Here is an 18,376-nt window from a genome sequence, read left to right as displayed (position 1 = left end):
CTATCTGTGGAAGTCTGGGCTCTCATCATCCTGTTATTAGGCTCTTATCTGCCTGCAGAAAGGCTTGTTCCTCAAACCATTTAGCTGTGTGCTTAACTTTGACCATATGAATAGTTTTACTAAGCTGATGGAAACAGCCATCCACCCCTGAATCCATCGCCTTTTGTGCCAAAATTAAAAATAATACCAATTACTATTACAATTATTATTAAGGGTTTTTGGGTGGTTGTGTCAAAGTGGTTTGGGTTTGTTGGATTTGTTTTTTCCACCCAAGTCAAAGGCAGATGCCAGAATTTGCAGTAGAATTTGGTTCAGATCAAACCAAAGCACACAGAGATTTATTTTTTTTCCGATACATGAAATAACTGAATTTTCTTTGTTTTCCAGAATAAAACCTGTTTGTTGCCAACACTTTTTTTTTTCCTCCAAAGTCTCTTTAAATAGAGAGCAGTTTTAAAAACCAAAAAACAACAGCAATAAAAAAAAGACCAACCAAAATTCTCTATGCAATATTACACTACTGTCATAGCAGCCCCCAGATGGGGGCAGAGGAGCCATTGGGAGGATTAAATGCTTTTATTAACCACTGGCCAAGCTGTCTCCTTGTCTCAAAAATTATATATATATATACATATATATATATACAAACAAACAAACAAAACCTTTCTAAAAATTCCTTCTACTTGCACCTTCATACCTCAGTGGGTATGATGTCCCTTCAGTGTCCATGTGTACTGGTGCTGACAGGAGCCCTGAGATTGAGCTGTGGCTTCTTTACTGGATTATTATTATTATTACTATTACTATGCAAATGAATTGTACAGAAGACCCCATGATGAGCTCTGTTGCACAGCAATCCATCTTCCTCTTCCAGGCAGGGATGGAAATGCTGCAAAGGACCAAGGTGCATGTGGGACAGACTGGGGACACTGGGACATATGGACATCTATGGGAACCATGCGCCCCCTGAGCAGCTTCTGTTTACCTTGAAAATCCCCCGGGTGCTTCTCCTTCCAGCCACAGTGACGGCAGCACCACATCACGAGAGCTCATCAGGCGGAGCAGCCGCATCCTTCTTCATCCCGGTGACCGGTGAGGGAACCCAAAGGGAACGGGTATGGGCGCTTCCCTGTGCTCAGTTGGCGGCAGTGATGCTTGGGTTAGTATTTACGTCCTCCTTTCCCACACAGGGAAGATCCTGCATGGAGGGACAGAGCTAATGAGATATTAAAGATTTGTGTATCTCTGTGAAACTGAGAGGGTGCTGGATGCTGAGGGAAGGGGGGTTCCAGCCTGAACACTGGAGCCTGGGAGTGGGGGCTTCCCCACCTGGCAACGGGGCTGGACCAGTTCCTGAGCCACAGGCACACTGGGACCTTCGCAGCAGCATCGTTTCACAGCAGCAAACGCTTCCTCCTGATAGAGCTGTAGGATCTTTTCCCCCCCTCGCCTCTCACGATGATTAATGTACAGCTTCTCCACGCTCATCTCGGCTCCACAGCACAATCCATCTCCCCTGCTCATTGCCTCGCCCTCCCCCTCCCCGCCTTCTTTTTTTTAATGAGAAAATATTTTTTTACTTTGATTTTTTTTTAATTTTATTTTGCTGCAACGCTTTTCTGCGAGCGGGGAGACAGCGGCGGGGTGGCTGTGACTAATGGCAGAGTCTCCCCGTGATGGGCACACGAGGACTGGGACAATCTAGGACACCTCCAGCCTCCTGAGATGGCCAGCATTGAAAAATAGAAATTTAATGCAATCTCCTGTCTGCTACTGGGTTTTTCTGAAAGGGCCCAGCTTGCTGGCAGGTTTGCCCTCCCTTTCCCGCTGTCACCCACCATCCAGCCCGCTCGTGATGGCGATGAGAGGGGCGGGAAGAGGGACGTCTCAGTTGACACCTTTCATCCGCCTCCTCGGGAAGGTGGTTTTTAAGCTGGTCTAACCCAAATGACCCCAAACCTTTTCTGAAATGCCTGGAGGCTTTGGTGAGCTGTGCTCAGTTGACAGGGTTGGAAAGGGAAACAATAATGCCATGGTTTTGCGTTAATTAGCGATCTGATGGCTTTAGGAAGGGTTTCTACCTGCAGCGAAAGGGAAGATGTCCCTACAGGGTTAATTGGGGATTCACATCCTGAGGCTGGGGTCCCATTGTGTGTGTGAACCCCCAAACCACAAACCCTCCCTGCCCTGGAGACAAGGGTCAAACTGGGGGGAGCTTTACACACATGATTCATGGTGGGGAAAAGAAAGAAAGAAAGAAAATTAGTAAAAGCTAGTGAGATAATTTAGCACAGGCTCAGGCTCAGGCTCAGGCTCTGCCCCGCAGGCTCCAGCACTGCCCAACGGACACCAGGCAGCAGGTGTCAGATCCATCCCCAAGAGCTATTTTTCTCTAAACGCAACAATTCAAACAATGAATTTGAGTCAAAGACATTGCTGCTAGTAGGGGCATTTTTAGTCTGTGTAGGAAGCTCCTGGTACGTTTTCCATGGTGGACAAGATCTGCTCCTGTGGACTTCCCTGGTGCCAGGTGCCGTTTGCAGCTTTAAAAATCTACCTTTAGATCTGGTAATAAAAATAATGGAAGAATGATCACCTAATGCTCAGCGGTTGTAACAATGTTCAGACAGGGGGTTGCGATGGGGAGGATGGAAATGTCCGGCCAGCATCACATCTAAATATTTCAAACCCATCTCGCTTTGGAGAATTAGCACAGCCCCACTGGTTTATGCTTATCCTGGCTCCATTTTAGCATCCAAAGACTTGCAAATGTTTGCAAATTTAAATCAATGTGTTAATGCTGACCCCAAAATAGCAGTTTTCCTCTGAGAGATTAGAGTGTCTCTCTGTCTAGGCTGGAAGCTGCCAGAAGGATTGTCAAAAATCCCTGGGAGGCTGCAGAAGGTCTAAGGCAGAATCGGATCTCTGTCAATATTTCCATTCTTAATAAACCAGATTTACAATATCCCAGGCCACATGGAAGCTTTATCACTGAGTACATAATGGCCGTGTCATTAACCTGTGCTATCTATAGCTAAACTCATTACTTTATGAAGTACTTGAGTTACCTTGGAGTACAAAAGGTGACATAACTAATCCTGGTCTGCGAAAACCATATTGATTGGAACATAACCACCAGGTAATGCAAGAGCATTTATAGTCCTCTGCAAAAATGCACTTTGAGCGCTCATTGCTCCATGCACGATGCTCAGCCCTTTGCATCAGGGGCTTAACATCCCGTCACCGGCCCCTGTGACACAAAGGGAAGATGGAATGTCTTGCGATATCCCTCACAGCTTTCCTCAGGCACATGTATGGGGTGGGATGAAACCCAGTGCCAGACACCCACTGACAATGTCTCGTGCCAGTGAGATGCAAGTGTTTTGGCTTTGGTCAAATGCAAACACTTTGCTGACTTTTTTAAAGCTGTCAGATGTATTTTATGTCTTGCAGACATGCTGCTTTACAGTCCCAGCTTTCCATTCTTGCAAATGCCTGTGATGAAGTTGCTAAGGCAGTCACCCGTCACCAGTTACTACAGCTGGAGTATCAGCAAGTGCAAATTAGAGATATAGGTGTATACAATTATGTGAAGACTCACTGGCCTGTGCCTTCCAGCTGTTCCCCAGCTGAGGTCCCCGGCACCCAGCACATGGGCTGCTGTGCATTTATCATCATGAATCTCCTTTCACATTGCACCTCGAGAAGAAGCAAGTACCTTGCTTTAATATAGCGCTATTGATCCTGAGAGCTTAAAACAATAACCATCGTGTAATCAGAATTCTTTTTTTTTTTTTTACCAGGAACTGCAATTTAGTTGCTCTTACCATTTTTAGGGAGAGAAAGAAATTCAACACCTTGTGAAAAAAGCACACGGACCCCAGAGAGGATGTGAGAATCCAGCCCTGCAAACAGCCCCAAATCCCAGACCTCAAGCAAAAAGCAGAATGTGTCAAGAAGGCAATACATCACATTACTACAGTACTGTATAAAATATTTAACTTTGGAGTACATTACCAAAGTGGTTTCTTTTGATATTACATTTGTGCCCTTGTAAAAGACGTGCAGCTGAGAGCAAACATCCATCCCAGAACAGCCCAGCATCACTGCAGTGCAGCAGCCACATCGGCTCGGGAGACTTGGGACAAGGTTGACATGAAATCTGCATTATCTCCCGCTCCCCAGGAGGGGCCGTCCCGGCTCTGCCCTTGCGAGATGCCACCACGACCATGTGCCACCGAGCCCTGGCTGAGACATGCTCCTAAGTACATCACAATGGGAAAACACACTTGTACAGGAGATTTCTGCTATTTGAGTGCCTCTGATCAAAAGCATTTTGTCATCTTCCCTGCCTTAATACAAGGAAATGCGCAAATAGAAAGCAAGGCTCTACTGCAGGTACACAGCCCTCTGCAGGCAGGCAGCGCCTCGCTTCCAAACCTTATAATAAATAGAAGAGGAACAACCTTTACTATGCTCAGAATGGTTCGCTAAATATTTCAATGAGCATCTTGGTTTTTCATTTGTCCTGCTTCAGTTCACTGCTTGTCTCTCCCATTTGTCCTCATATTTCTGCAGCTGCGGAAGGGCCCTGATGGCACTGAGACAATTGCACGTGCAACAGGAGGGTGTGACCTGCTCCGCTTGCCATTTTGCAAAGAAAGGACCATTTCAGTATGGCAACCTTTTCATTAAAGAAGAAAAAAAAATCACCACTTTTCAGCCAGACTTAGCAAAGAACCTGAAAAGTGAGACTTGAGATAAATTGGAAATTATGTCCAGTTGTTGGGGAAACCACTGACCGTGACAGCCCTCTGCAGATGGAAGACCAGTCCCCATCGTCTGGGCTCCCTCCTTCTCCTACAGGCGTCAACCCAGGCAGAAGAGAGGGGTTTTTAAGATAGACTCTCAGTTTCATCACCTAGGAACAAGGCAGATGAGGAGCCAAAGCTCAGCCTGCCTTCTGCAGGAGTTTATCAGGGCAGGGTCCTCAGGCTCACTTTTCTGAAAGCATCCTAATAAGCACGGCTGAACAATTCCGAGGCTGAGCGTGGGGCAGAGGGCAACACTGGGGCAGCTCCAGAAAGGAGATGTCTTTTTAGCAGAGTTGCTTAAGAAAAAGCAGCCTTGCTCTGCCTACATCCACTTCCTCTGCTTCCACTCTGCTCCACACAGACCATTGAACTCGTTGACAAGGAGCAGCTAAATTGGACAGAACCAGAAAGATAATTAAGCCCCTGCACCTTTGTGAAAAACAAGGGGCCAAAGGAGAGCTTTGTCAGCTCAGACGCTTCATTCAAGGAGCTGATAAAACAGAGTTTATATAAGCAAAAAGGAGTCTCCATGGCAAAGAAACCTTAAACCTGCCCTGAACGGGGATAAAACCTTGAAGAGGAGTTGCGGCCAGCTACAAGAAACCCAACATCTCTTTGCATTTGCATATGATAAGCGACTTTGCTACAAGGCTACCATTCAGCATCCCATGGGCACTCAGAGCCCCGAGTCTCTGCTGGTGCAATAAGCCCCATTTTCCTTGTGAGTTGCGGTGGCACAAAGTGTCTGGAGGAGCATCATTTTGGGCCCTGGGGTGAGGGGCTCAGGGGACAGGACCAGGGCAGGACCCCGCTCTTGCTCTCCCAGCTGTTCCCCGAGCTGCGAGGTCACAGCCCGGGGTCTGTCAAATACCCCGTGCTTCCAAAAATCACCTCGTGAGCTCCATCTTAGTTATTTATAGGAGCTTATTCTTGCAAGTCTCAGTGGGGACTGGAGCCCTGCTATGCTAAATCCTCTATAAACACATATTAACAGACCCCAGACAGGGTTTCCTCTCAAGTTGTGATTTAAAGTCCATGCAGAGATGGCAAATCGGAAGCAATCCTTCCCCGGGAATGTGCTGCAGACCTCGAAATATTCATTGCTGCCTGTGTCTGGTTTTTTTTGGTCATGTGTTTATATAGCTCTTCTCAGAGCGAGTTCTGGGCTAGGCAGAGTGGTGCCAAGGCAGCCAAGGCACATACTCAGTAGCTGATAATGTAATCTCTCTGCCCAAGAACTGCAGTTTCCCAGTGAAGACAAAGCGGCCGGCGCAGGCTGGGTAATCCTGCACGGGCTGCCCGCGCCTGGGATGGCCTAATGCTGCTGCTTGCAGACAGAAGGTCTTTGGGACTGATTGCATTATAATTTAATCCATCCTTCAGCGATTTTAGCTCTCAAGATTGTTGTTATTTTACACCTCAGCAGAAGTTCATGAGGAACAAAATGAGGTTGCAATCCTCTAGGGGAAGCTGGCAAGAGTCACAAATCCATCTTTGTGGAAACAGATTTAAGCTTAGGTCCAAATAATTAGTTCTTTACCCAGGCCTTAAGCTAAGGGGATGTTGAGTTCATCTGCAGAGGCTGCAGAATAACTTCCTGGAAAGCTGCGTTAGGCTCACATCTCTTTTGCACACTCATTTGTAAAGCCAAGGTTCGGAGCAGGGCTGGACTCGGCTCACGGTGCGGGCAGGATGAACCAGCGTCCCTGCCAGCATTGCCAGGAGAGGCTTTCACATGGGACCAGAGAGACCCCCTGGCTCTATATTGAACTCATTTGGATATAAAAATACTTGTTTTCCCCCGCCTTCTGCCTTGTACGGCCATGGCACAGGAGGACATCTGGTACCGTCAGCTCATCGGGAAAAGAAGTTCATCGAGGCAGGAGGAGGGAGGCTCCACACATGGGGACCCAGGAGGTCTGACTGCCTTTCTGCAGCAGATCTCTGCCTTGGGAAACTCAGAAATGAGTTAACAATGTCTTGGGCACCTCTAATCAGAGATACAGCTAAGGAGAGTCTTGTCTGTGCGAACAGCGTGAAAGCTTTGGGAGGCAGAAAGTGAAGTCATCCCCGCCGTTCCATGGGTTGTTCCCTGCTCTCCTCTGGCATCTGGATAACCTCTTTGTGGAGGAGTCCACAATGCAGAGCTGCTGCAGACAGGCTTCCACTGGGCTTTAGCTTATTGCCACAGCATCCCCACTCCAGACACAGCCAAAGCAAAGACAGGGCTGGAGGATCCTCCATGCATCAGCCTTAGTAACGAGTCTGTGCTCAGAAAACATCACCTTTCATCATTGCTCTCCTCCATCACGGCAGTGACCAAAGGTCTTCAGGGCAGGAGAGCACAGTGAAATGGTGTCAGGGCAGGAAAAGATGAAGAAAATCATCTCCTGAAGGCACGTGAAAGGGAGGGTATCAGTCCAAAGAGCAGAAAGTTAGCTACATAAATTTCTCAAGCTCAAGATAAAGCTCAAACCTCCCCCAGGCAAAGTGTAAAAGGATAAAACCTGTCCCATTACACTGAGCCGCTTGAAGCCTTTTGAAATGTAACGGTGGTTTCTGTTGCACAGGTGGGAATCCCCCCTTGCTCCGATTGGCCCCTATTGCAGGAACATGTGCTGCAGGATTTCATCGTGGGGATTTTACCCCCAGCTGGTTTCCCCCCTGCTCAGGAGTCAAGTGGAAGAGCTGGACCTGTGTCAAACTCCTGCTGTACCACACACCCCGTTGGCGAGCCCCTCGTGTTGGCCCAGCTCTGCAACCAGCACTTTGGTCGCTGTGGAGGACACACGGGGTGAATTTGTCTCTCCCCACCCCAAATCCCAGGGAAGATCCCAACTCCATACAGCCAGGGAGCTGCTGACCCCCCAGGCACCGCCAGGGCAGTGGGTGTTCTCACCCTTGGGGACACAGGGTGGGTGGTTCAGGACACCCAGCAGCCCCCGATGCCCCTTTTGCAGAGCACTCTGCAGCCGCCCAGCTCAGCTCTTCCCTTCCATCAACACAGTAGAAAACTCACGAGACCCCAGAATTCTCTCCTTCCTTCCCATCTTCCCTCAACCCCAACCACAATGTGCCACACCTGCACCCACCTCCCTGTTCCCCCATCTCCAAAGCTCCTCTCAGATGCTTTCCGAAAGGGTGGAAGGTATATCCTTCAAGCCACACACAAGCTTTAATTCCCCCCTTGCTGCAAGGGGACATAAAACCACCATGCTCACCACACGAGCTGTCCTGCCAGCCAGGGAGTCAGCTGTGAGCAAACTCTGCTCACACACCATCCCTCCTGCTCCCCATCCAATGACCCAAACCCATCGGGAAGCATTAGGAAACCCCAAACTTCCATTCTTCCAGACAGGAGGGAAGGGGAGCAGCGGCCACATGTTTTGGGGACACCACAGGGATGTATTTCTCAGGCTACAGCTGCCAAAGCTGTGCTCAGAGGAGCGATGGACTGTCAGCACATCCCTCTGCCCGCAGCCGGCTGCACTTTCCCTTATTTATTCCCTGCCTTGAGTTGCAGCGTGTGGCTGCGGCAGCATTTGGAAGTTTGCGTAAAGGTTTTATTGCTTCATTTTTAACCTCTGCACAAATGTCTACATCATTAGCTTGTTTTCCCTCCCTCCCCTTCCCATATCACCCTCCCTCTGTGCTTTTCTCCTCCTGGCCATCCCTGTGCTCCTGTCAGCAGAGTGGGATGTGGAGCTGGGGGGAGATTTATTAGCACCGAGGCTGTTTTGCTGAAGAAGAGAGTCGGTCCAGAGTTTTTCAGTGCCACATCCACAGATGTGCATGTCTGGTTCTCCACCACTGAATTCATGCCTGTGTCTTGACCCCTCAACTGCTAACGAAGCCACCTCGGTCCCTCTCCCACAGCCCATCTCAACAGTGAGGACCTGGCATCACCTTCCTGCATTTTACATCTAAACCCATCACAGCAAAGCATCCCATCACACCTATTGCAACCGGGAGGTTAGGAAAGCACAGGTGCTGCAAAATTTATCACGCCCTGGCATTCCCGTCTGATCTCTGTGCTTGTCCACAGGCAAGAAAGCAGCAGCACAGATTTTCTTTTTTCCTTTTGAAGATGCTCTTCTGCAGTCTGGGTACATGTGCTTGCTATCTCACCCTCATCATGACCAGGCCTGGCCCCACTTTTCTATAATGAAAACATCCAATGTCCTTGTCAGCAGGTTTAACCCCGCAGCTGGACATACAGTACGTAAGGACACAACGACTTACCCAAACCTCGGCACAGAAAGGGCCCTTCCCTCCCACGCCAGCCGTGACTTGCCATTCCAACAAGCTCTGGACACCTTGGATGTCAGAGGTTGGTTTGCTGTCACTGATGTCAAAACTCACCCCTGTCCCCATCCAAAAACCAGCATGGTCAGGGTTTCAGATAATCTCAAACCATATATTCAAGGTGGGGGGTTGAGATATGCAGAACAAATGTCTTTCAAAATAAGAATTCTACCTCTGCAAATATTAGTGATGCAGGCGTCGTATCGGGGATTATCCACCGTCATGGCGTGTAGAGGGAAGATGGATTTCAAGATGATAATAGGAATGACACACGTTGCTTTTTCTCCCTTTCTGCTGACACACAATTTAGCAGTCACTGCAGAATTTTCTTCCCATTTAAAATTTCCGTTTAATAGCCAAGAAGCTCGTGTTAATTCAGATGATCTTTTCTGCAGCGTGGTAAGGAAGGGTGCCTCTTTTCTAAAAGTTCTTTTTTTTTGAGTCTCAGCGGCTGTGTCTAATTGAAAAAACCCTCCTGCGGCTTTCTAAAGATTATGGAGTACATGTCCTTTACCACGCTATCAAATGCCACTTGACCCAAGGTTGGGCAGAGTCAACAGTGTTTAAAAATGAGACTCTCCAAGAAGCATCTCCTCTGACGAGGTGTCCACAAAGCTTTCACAACCCCTTTGAAGGGGATTTAAGTGGACATCTGCCTGTCACCCCGAATCCAAGGCAAGAAACCTGTGGCAGGCAGGGTAGGCACCAGTGGGGACACTGTGGGGACAGTGCGGTCACAGCACTGGGACACGGGGACATGGGGCTGCAGCACCAAGAGGTGTCCCCAGCTCAGGGGAGACATAGCCTCACAGAATAGTTTGGGTTGGAAGGGACCTTCAAAGCTCATCTAGTCCAACCCCCTGCCATGAGCAGGGACATCTTCAACTACATCTGGTTGCTCCTCCAGCCTCTGTTGCAAGCTGGACCACCAGACGGTTGGGCAATGTGTTGTATATTTTAGATGCCCTTCTTGGTTTTATTCCAATTTTCATCTTTCCCCTTGGCTGACCATGCCCTATCCCCAAGCCATGCAGACCAGCGATGTGGGCTACCCCGACCACACAGCAGCTGGTCCTACCGAGAGGAGACAAGAGCAGCATCGCAGCCTCCCCGATAACCCACCTTTCCCCCAAGCAACAGTGAAGACGCTGTCTTGGCAGCTTGTGCCAGCTGGGAAAACACTGCTCGCTTTATTTATATATTTTTCCAATGAAGTGTAGCTTGCAGTAAGGCTAACCCACCGAGTTAACTTCCTCTTCAGCTAAACAAACAGAAAAATCATTACAAAATTATCTCCTGTGCATTAGAGTTGTATATATTCACTTATGCTACAGAGCAGAAACACGGGGCATTGCTTAATTAAAGCTGTGGGTGTAGAGGCTCCAGGAGCACAGATTAAGCATGCAAATCTCTGGGTGTAAGCATGCAGCCAGGATACATATGGAGCATATTAATGTTTTGTGCGTCGAGCCCTGCTGTTTGAAAAGCGGTGACTAGACCTAGTCTGAAGGAGGGAGCCCTGGTGCTGATTAATCCTGGGCTTTCTGCTCTTGCTGAAGTTTATTTACTTACCAAAAAGCATCCTGTGGACAGAGCCAGAGAAGCGAATGGCATCTTCACACCAGGCTCTGTGAATGCCATCCCCGATCAGAAAGTCCCTCCTCCATTCCTCTCCCTGCCCTGAAATAACTGTTTAAGCCCAGCGTTTTCAAATTCTTTTTTTTTTGTACAACGTAATTCAGGTTATTGCCAAGAAGTGCAAATTGTTTACCAGCCTCGTGCAAACAAAGGCTCCTGATCAGCTGCAGAAGCACAGCCCTGGGGTTTTCCAGCAAGCCTGAATTCTTTAATTACTTAACAAAAGCTTAGCCTTACCTTTTAATTTTTTTTCTTTTCTTCAGCTGTTACCTTGGAAAACCACAATCCTGGATGCCTTCCATATCACACGCTGCTGAAAAACCTCGGTTAGCGATGATTTTGCCAAAGTAGTTCCCAAGCTGAGGCTGAAGCGGGACCGAAGCCGTGCCGTGGTGAGGAGAGCTGTGTGACACCGGCAAACTGACCGGCAAAACACGTCTGCTGGTGGAAGCTTCTCCTGAGCACACACCTGTGCTCATGCACACGCGTAAATCATGAGCATCTCCTACAGCTGCAAACCCAGCCTGGTGCCCCGTGAGCACCCCGCAGCATTACTCTCTAATTTTAGAACCTTGATCTTTGCTCTTATCTGGTTTTGACCTCCAGGACCCGAAAAAAAGTGTTTCAGAGAGAAGACAAATGACTTTTGACCATTGAATCATTTTGTTTGGAAGAGACCCTCAAGATCATCAAGTTCAACCATTAACCCAACCCTGGCACTACCCTATGTCCCTGAGAACCTCATCTCCGCATCTGTTCAACCCCTCCAGGGATGGTGACTCCACCACTGCCCTGGGCAGCCTGTTCCAATGCCCAACAGCCCTTTCCGTAAAGAAATGTTTCCCAATATCCAATTTAAACTTCCTTGGTATAACTTGAGGCCATTTCCTCTGGTCCTAGGACTTGTTACTTGGGAGAGGAGGCCAAAACCCTCCATGCTACAACCTCCTTTTGGTTAGTTGTAGAGAATTATAAGGTCTCCCCTCAGCCTCCTTGTCTCCAGGATAAATATCCCCGGTGTAAGTGGGAAGGAGAGCGGGCACCGGGAATGCACAGGGTGGTTCGCGCAGATAAAACCCGGTTCTGCTCCAGCAGCCAGAGGAGAGCGAAAGGCTCCTCCATCCCTCAGCTCTCACCCAGCATCTACACTCCACTGCCACCACAGTTAGAGAAGAGCAAGGCAGCTGGAAAGTAGAGTTTGCTATAATTTTTAAAGATGGCTTGTTTTTTTTTCCATCTCAGAAAACCCTCTAGCCCCTTCCATTGAAGAAATAATTTGCACATTTTTTTAAAAAATCGTTTTTTAATAAAGAGGCAGAATTTGCATTGCATTAACTGAGTAGCAGTTCAAGGTGCAGAATAATTCACTGTCAATCTTGGGAAGGTGTCTGTGGAGGGTAAATAAGCCTTGTGCACAGTCAGTTCAGTGTAAGCTGTCATTGCAGCCAATGCATCAGCCAGGAGAAAAACATAACATTGGCAGATCTCTGAATACATAAATAAAACATGCTCACCACTTGCCATCGGTGAAAAAATTAAAAAAAAAAAAAAAAAAAGCCTGCATTTCTAGCCCCCCCCTTATTCCCCCTTATCTATACCACTTTGCTTTGTAGCGTAAATTCAGTTTTCAACATCTCTGTTTTCACACATCCAAACGGGCTCTAAGGAAAGGAGGGAGGGATGGAAAACAAACCCAAAAGTTGGGCAAAGCTGAGGAAAACGCCAGTTCAGTGCAGAGGGACGTCTCCAGCCTCATCCGCCCCGGTCCCTGCCAGCGATACCCAGGTCTTGGGAAGGGCGGTTTGGCTGGGGGTCTGAGCCCCCAGGATGCTGTGAGAACCGTGGTTTTCCAGCCTGGACCCTGGACGGCCACAACACCCACAGCAGTGCCATCTCCCAGCCCTCCAGCAAGTAACTCTGTCAATTCCAAATCAAATTCCTGGTAGCGCAGATGTTGCAGTCAAATGCAGTAAATTGATTTGCCGTAAGTCATATTTACTGTCTCAGCCATAAATGTGTCAAACCCAATCTTTTTAACTGTAAATAATGCCAGAAATTCCCCCCTCCACTACAAAACCTCCAACAGAGAACTGGAAGTGTTGTATGGAAGTATGGGAGTGTTGAGGTTACATTTACAAAAAAGATCTGCTTCATCCTCTGGGATGCGCAGCAGCCAGGGAAGCCAAGGCAGAGCAGGATAACCCTGGGGAAGATGCAGGTGAGACTCTCGTGCCCAGCACTCCGCAGCAAAGAGAAGAAAGTCAGAAGGGAGACCTGAGATGAACTGTTTTGCTTTGGGTTTATTTACCCTCCAGGTCCCAGGGGAACTGCACACCCAGTGCTACCAACAACCACGAGCCTGTGGATACTTGATGCTTTATCTTGGGAGGGTTCAATAAAAGCAGAACAGGACCAGCTCCAAGACCTTTCTGCCCTGTCCCCACATCCTGAGCGTTGCCCGTTGTTACTTCCAGAGCTGCCTGTGCCTGGATCCCTGCCCCATGAACTGCAATTTGGGTAGATCATCCCTCACCAAGACCATTCCTCTCAGCTCATTCAGTGTCTTAGTTCTCACTGAAACACCCACAACACCACTGAACCCAACACACTGCCTAATATCCTGCTCTGCATCACGTCCACGAGTCAAACGCACCTGTCTCAGAAACACACTCCACAGGCTGCTGCGAAACCAGGGAGAGACAGAGCTGCAGTAATTGATGTCAAACTGCCCTTTCTGCCGGCGTTTCAGGGACTGATCTGACGGTATCAATAGAAACCACAGCTTTGGTATAAGAGAAGGCTCTCCCCAGGAAAGAGACCAAGCTACCATCCTCCCCCTGCCTGGGAGGGAAACATCTCCCCTGGCATCCATCACCTCCTCCCTGCCTGCCAGGAGCATCTCGACGGTGCTTATCACCTCCCCACTCCCTTCCTTACACTCTCTTCTCTTCCCATCTCTCTCCCATCTCTGCTGACAGGATCAAAGCTCTCCACTAAAACTCACCTAGTTAACCACAGAATCACAGAATGTTAGGGATTGGAAGGGACCTCAAAAGATCACCTAGTCCAGTCCCCCTGCCGGAGCAGGAACACCTACATGAGGCTACAATCACAGACATTCATCCCCATTTCCATGGAATTACACGAGAAAATCAGTGTGTGCTGGCTGCAGGAGGGGTGCTTCCCTCCGGCATGTGGGGAAGACCACCGGGTCCTTCCTCCAGCCCTTCTCAGCCTCTTGTTGTCCCACCATGAGTGTCACCATCCCAAGGAGCATGTCAAAATCCATCCTGACAACTGAGACCCATGACTGGAGGAAGCAGGTTGGTAATGGGATTATAGCAGAGAGCTCAACCCTGAGCTGAGGAACCTTCTGTTTCCATCATGGGGCTTTGCCTCCAAGGTTATGGGCTGATCCCACTTCATCAGTTCTGTGTTGACCTTGGAACCCAGGGAGAACAACCTCGGTGGGACAGCCCGGTGAGACAGCCAGCAGCGATGGCCCATGGCGGGGCCAGGACTCCAGATGGATGCCTTGGTGGGTTCCTGCCTTGGTATTTGCAAATACATCACTGGTGAATGTGGGTGTTATGGTGGTGGGACACCTGAGTACAGCAAGACCTCACCAGATGAACCATCGCTTTTTGCACGCGGATTTCTAAGCACCATCCCAACACACTTTACCACCAACAGCTGCTCAGGTGCAATGCCCGCTTGTCCCCCCGCCTCAAATCTGCTTTAGCACCTCCAGCATGGTTTCACAGCTGAGCCATCACCCATCCTGCAACCTTTCATGGGGTTCCCCCACGTTCTTAAATTACAGGACCCGCAGATGGGAGAAGTTCACACTGGAAATCAGAAGTAAGGGCATCACTTTATGAATTTCCAGATCGCTGGTGCTTTCTCGGATCACTAAAACCCTGAATCCTTTCAAGCCAAGCACAAATCTCAAACTAACCATGCTCAAAACGAGAAGGTGAACAATGGAGACAGTAATTAGGAGCAATTGCTGCATAGACAGAAAAATAATTGATCGATATTTCTTTGGATGAGCCCAGCGCTGGGAAAACAACTGAGCTGGGGTAGAATGTGCTCCCTTGCCATCCCTGTGACATTTTTCACAGCTTCATACTGGGGTAGAATTCAATAAAAAAGGGTCTGCAATGGATTTTGCTCACTAAATATTGAAAAGTGTTAAGGATCAGAAAGACTTGGGAAAGGGGACTCGCTCCAGACAGGATTGCTCTGGGCTGAGCAAAGAGAGGACAGTGTCAACGGGTAACCTACCTCTATAAATACCACCTCCAAGCACCCAAAACACTACAAAACAAGGCCTGATGTATCCTTTATTAGTTTTTGCAGCAGGTTTTCCAATTTGTGTCACGCTCAGCATCTCCTGGGGCTTTGGCTGGGAGCCGCCAGTGACACAGAGGACCCGGGGGTCTGATCCTTGCCCATCAATGTGGGGTGTCCCTTGCCCCAAGCAGGCTGGCTGCACAAATTCTGTGTTGCATATGCAACAGCACCAGTTTGTCTCCAGACCTCTAATTCACTCGGGGTTTCTACAGGATCCTAAATGAACTCTGAATTTTTAATAAATGGACCGTTCATATTCCTTTGGTTTTCTATGTTCAGCAGTGTCAATGTGTTTCTAATGCAAAGCCTTTGGCAGAGCTTCCCGAGCCTGGCCCAGGACTCCTTGAGTCAATGAGAGTCTGTGTCTCAAAATAAGATTCTTGTTTTCCTATGCTGCATCAGACTAAAGCCAGCCTGGCATAGGAGAGGTTATTAAACCCAAAAATCCCATATGCATTAGATCCTCACAAGTGCAAAGCCTTTCTTTAAATCAAATAGAGAAGACAGCCCCTTCCTTCCATCCGCTAGCAAAGTTTAAACCACAAGGATAATGCCTGTCACCAATTAAAAAGAAAAATGTCCTACACTAAACAATGCAGAGTGGAGATGGTGGTGGTGGGTGTAACACAGCAGTGAGGGAAAAGCATGCTTGGATGCTTGATTCAATTTGGACTGAGAATTACACACTTATCTACACTTTTTCCAAGCTGATGAGAAATCTCACAGCTTTTCACGAGTGGCTCGGGGACGGTTACCGCGGTACCTGCTTCCAGCTGACCCCGACTGCGCTGTAGGCAGAGCGGCCGCTGCGCAAACCTTGGCCTTGCTTAGTTCCCAGCTCAACGTGGACTCACGGATGTGACACGGTTTGAGCCAGAGGACAAGGTCAAGGTGGAGCATCCATCCTGTGCTGGTGGCACCTCCTGGGAGGAAGAGGAGGGGAGAAGCCATCCCTCCTGCCTCCCTGGAATTAGTCATATGGCTGAGAAAGAGCCTAATGCAAACACTAATTACCCTAATTCTGATACAGTCTAAACTTCCTACACCTGGCAGTGTTTCTTTTCCACCATTTGATTGGGTGCAATTTTATTTAGGGGAGAGTGAGCACAAGAAAACAGAGCTGAGCTGTGCTGGAGCCACCGCATGTGTAAAGGAGTTAATGCGCTAGAGGCTGCTTTCCTATTATCTGGCACCTTAGTTACTGTGTAATCAGACATAAATGCAATATGTAAAAGAGGTACTACATTTTAAAAAAAGCACTTGAAAGTTGCTTATAGTTTTGTTCCGTACAGACAGCATTGATCTCCGAAAACATGGGCATTTCAAGGTGCAAATGAGCCTTTCCTGCCTCTTACAGGCTTTTCTAGTGCTTTGACTTCATGTAAGCGAGGTTAAAGAAGGTGTGATAGGCATTTAATTACAAACACACCGAATTCCTTTGACAAGTTCAAATGAGAGTTTGCCTAAGCAAGAATCATTTCAATCCCGGCGCAGAGCCACCGCACGCTCTGAACCGTGCACAAGGAGGTGAAGACAGAATAATTTAAATAAGAGTCAGGGAAAACAAATCCTTTGACTGCAAAGTTCAGCAGGCAGAGTTGCTGTTTTTATACAAAGCTACTGATCTTGAGGGGGAGGCGTTTGCAGATTCAGTGAGGGAGAAACGCAGAAAATTTGCTCAGAAGTCCAAAACAGAGACTCGAATTAACGGAGTGCAGGAGCTAACGCTTGGGTGAGTGCTGCAAGAAATAGCCGCTGAATTTTGAGCTGGAATTTTTAAATGGACTCACCTCATTTAGGCTTGTGCCTCTCCACACATTCGCTTCCCATGAATATTCAAGCAGAGCAGAGAATTCATTGGCAGGAATATTAGCGAAAGTGGTGCCAATATCAGAGCATATATTAGCCGGCACTGGAATGTATTCACAGCAAAGTACATTTCAGAGCCGTAATTGCACTCGACGGTGCTGGTTCAGCGGGGCCTGGCAATGCCCGGACTGCGTGGAGCCAGGAACCCCCCTGGCCGAGCACTGGGTCCAGCACCCCGGGCACACTCAGTGTCCCCAAAGATGGTGGCTGTGTCACCCACAGGGCTGGCAGCTCCTCACAGGGGCAGCTACAGCCAAAGGGTGCAAAAAACAAGCGGAGGGGAAGAAAGCTGCAAAATAGAACTGGGGAGGGACTTATCCCAGGGAGAAGAGTAGGAGATAATCATTAGAATCATAGAATGGTTTAGGTTGGAAAAGACCTTCAAGATCATCAGGTCCAACTATTAACCCAACAGTGTCAAGTCCACCACTACCCTGAGAACCTCATCTCTGTCTGTCCAACCCTCCAGGGATGGTGACTCCAGCACTGTCCTGGGCAGCCTGTTCCAATGCCCCACAGCCCTTTGGGGAAGAAATTGTTCCCCACATCCAACCTCAACCTCCTCTGGCGCAACTTGAGGCCGTTTCCTCTGGTTCTATCACTTGTTATTTGAGAGAAGAGACCAACACCGCCCTGGCACCAAACTCCTTTCAGGCAGTTCAGAGATCAGAAGGTCTCCCCTCAGCTCCTGTTCTCCAGCTGAACCCCCCAGGTCCCTCCCCTTCATGGCCCCCTTGAGAGACTGCTGATATTAATGAAGATGAAACCTGGTGGGTCTTCAGCAGATCCCATTCTCCTCAGGTGGGAAGGGAACATATTTGTCACCCTACAGCAGCAAAAACTTGTTAACACCTTTGATGCCTTTTGCAGCCAAAGGGTCATCCCTGCATTCACAGAACAGGGTCTGCAGAACAAAATTCAGGGAAATTGCTCCTGAATGGTACTTAACGGTTGCCCATCAAGCCCCCTCCCACCCCACATCCTCCCCAGCCCTCTGAAGATGCATTTCTCACCGCAGCAGGAGAAAGGCTCGTACGCCACTCCCTTTCTTGGCAGTGTCCATATATCTCAGGAAGCCTATAGACAATGAAATAGGTGACATGCCGAGGGAAGTGGCACTGAGCATATGGCTCAGCAGTGTAATATATTCAGAGAAGTTTGATTTAAATGTAGCGGAGAGGTAGGTGGAGGTCCTACAATCTGTTTAGGGAGAGTCATGCCCTTCAAAGGAATTTGAGGTTATTTGTGACAAAATAAAATGTGACATCAAGCCAAGCACAAGGACACTGGTGCTGAGAACGTGGGAATGGCATCAAAGAAAACTGCAGCAGATGCACCGTTGTTGGGGTGTTCCTGGACCACTGGGCTTGGATCAGACTGTCCCACTGCTCAGA

Source organism: Patagioenas fasciata, chromosome 16, assembly GCF_037038585.1.
Source record: "Patagioenas fasciata isolate bPatFas1 chromosome 16, bPatFas1.hap1, whole genome shotgun sequence".
In the NCBI taxonomy this organism is placed as follows: Eukaryota; Metazoa; Chordata; class Aves; order Columbiformes; family Columbidae; genus Patagioenas; species Patagioenas fasciata.
This window is presented reverse-complemented; position numbering follows the sequence as displayed.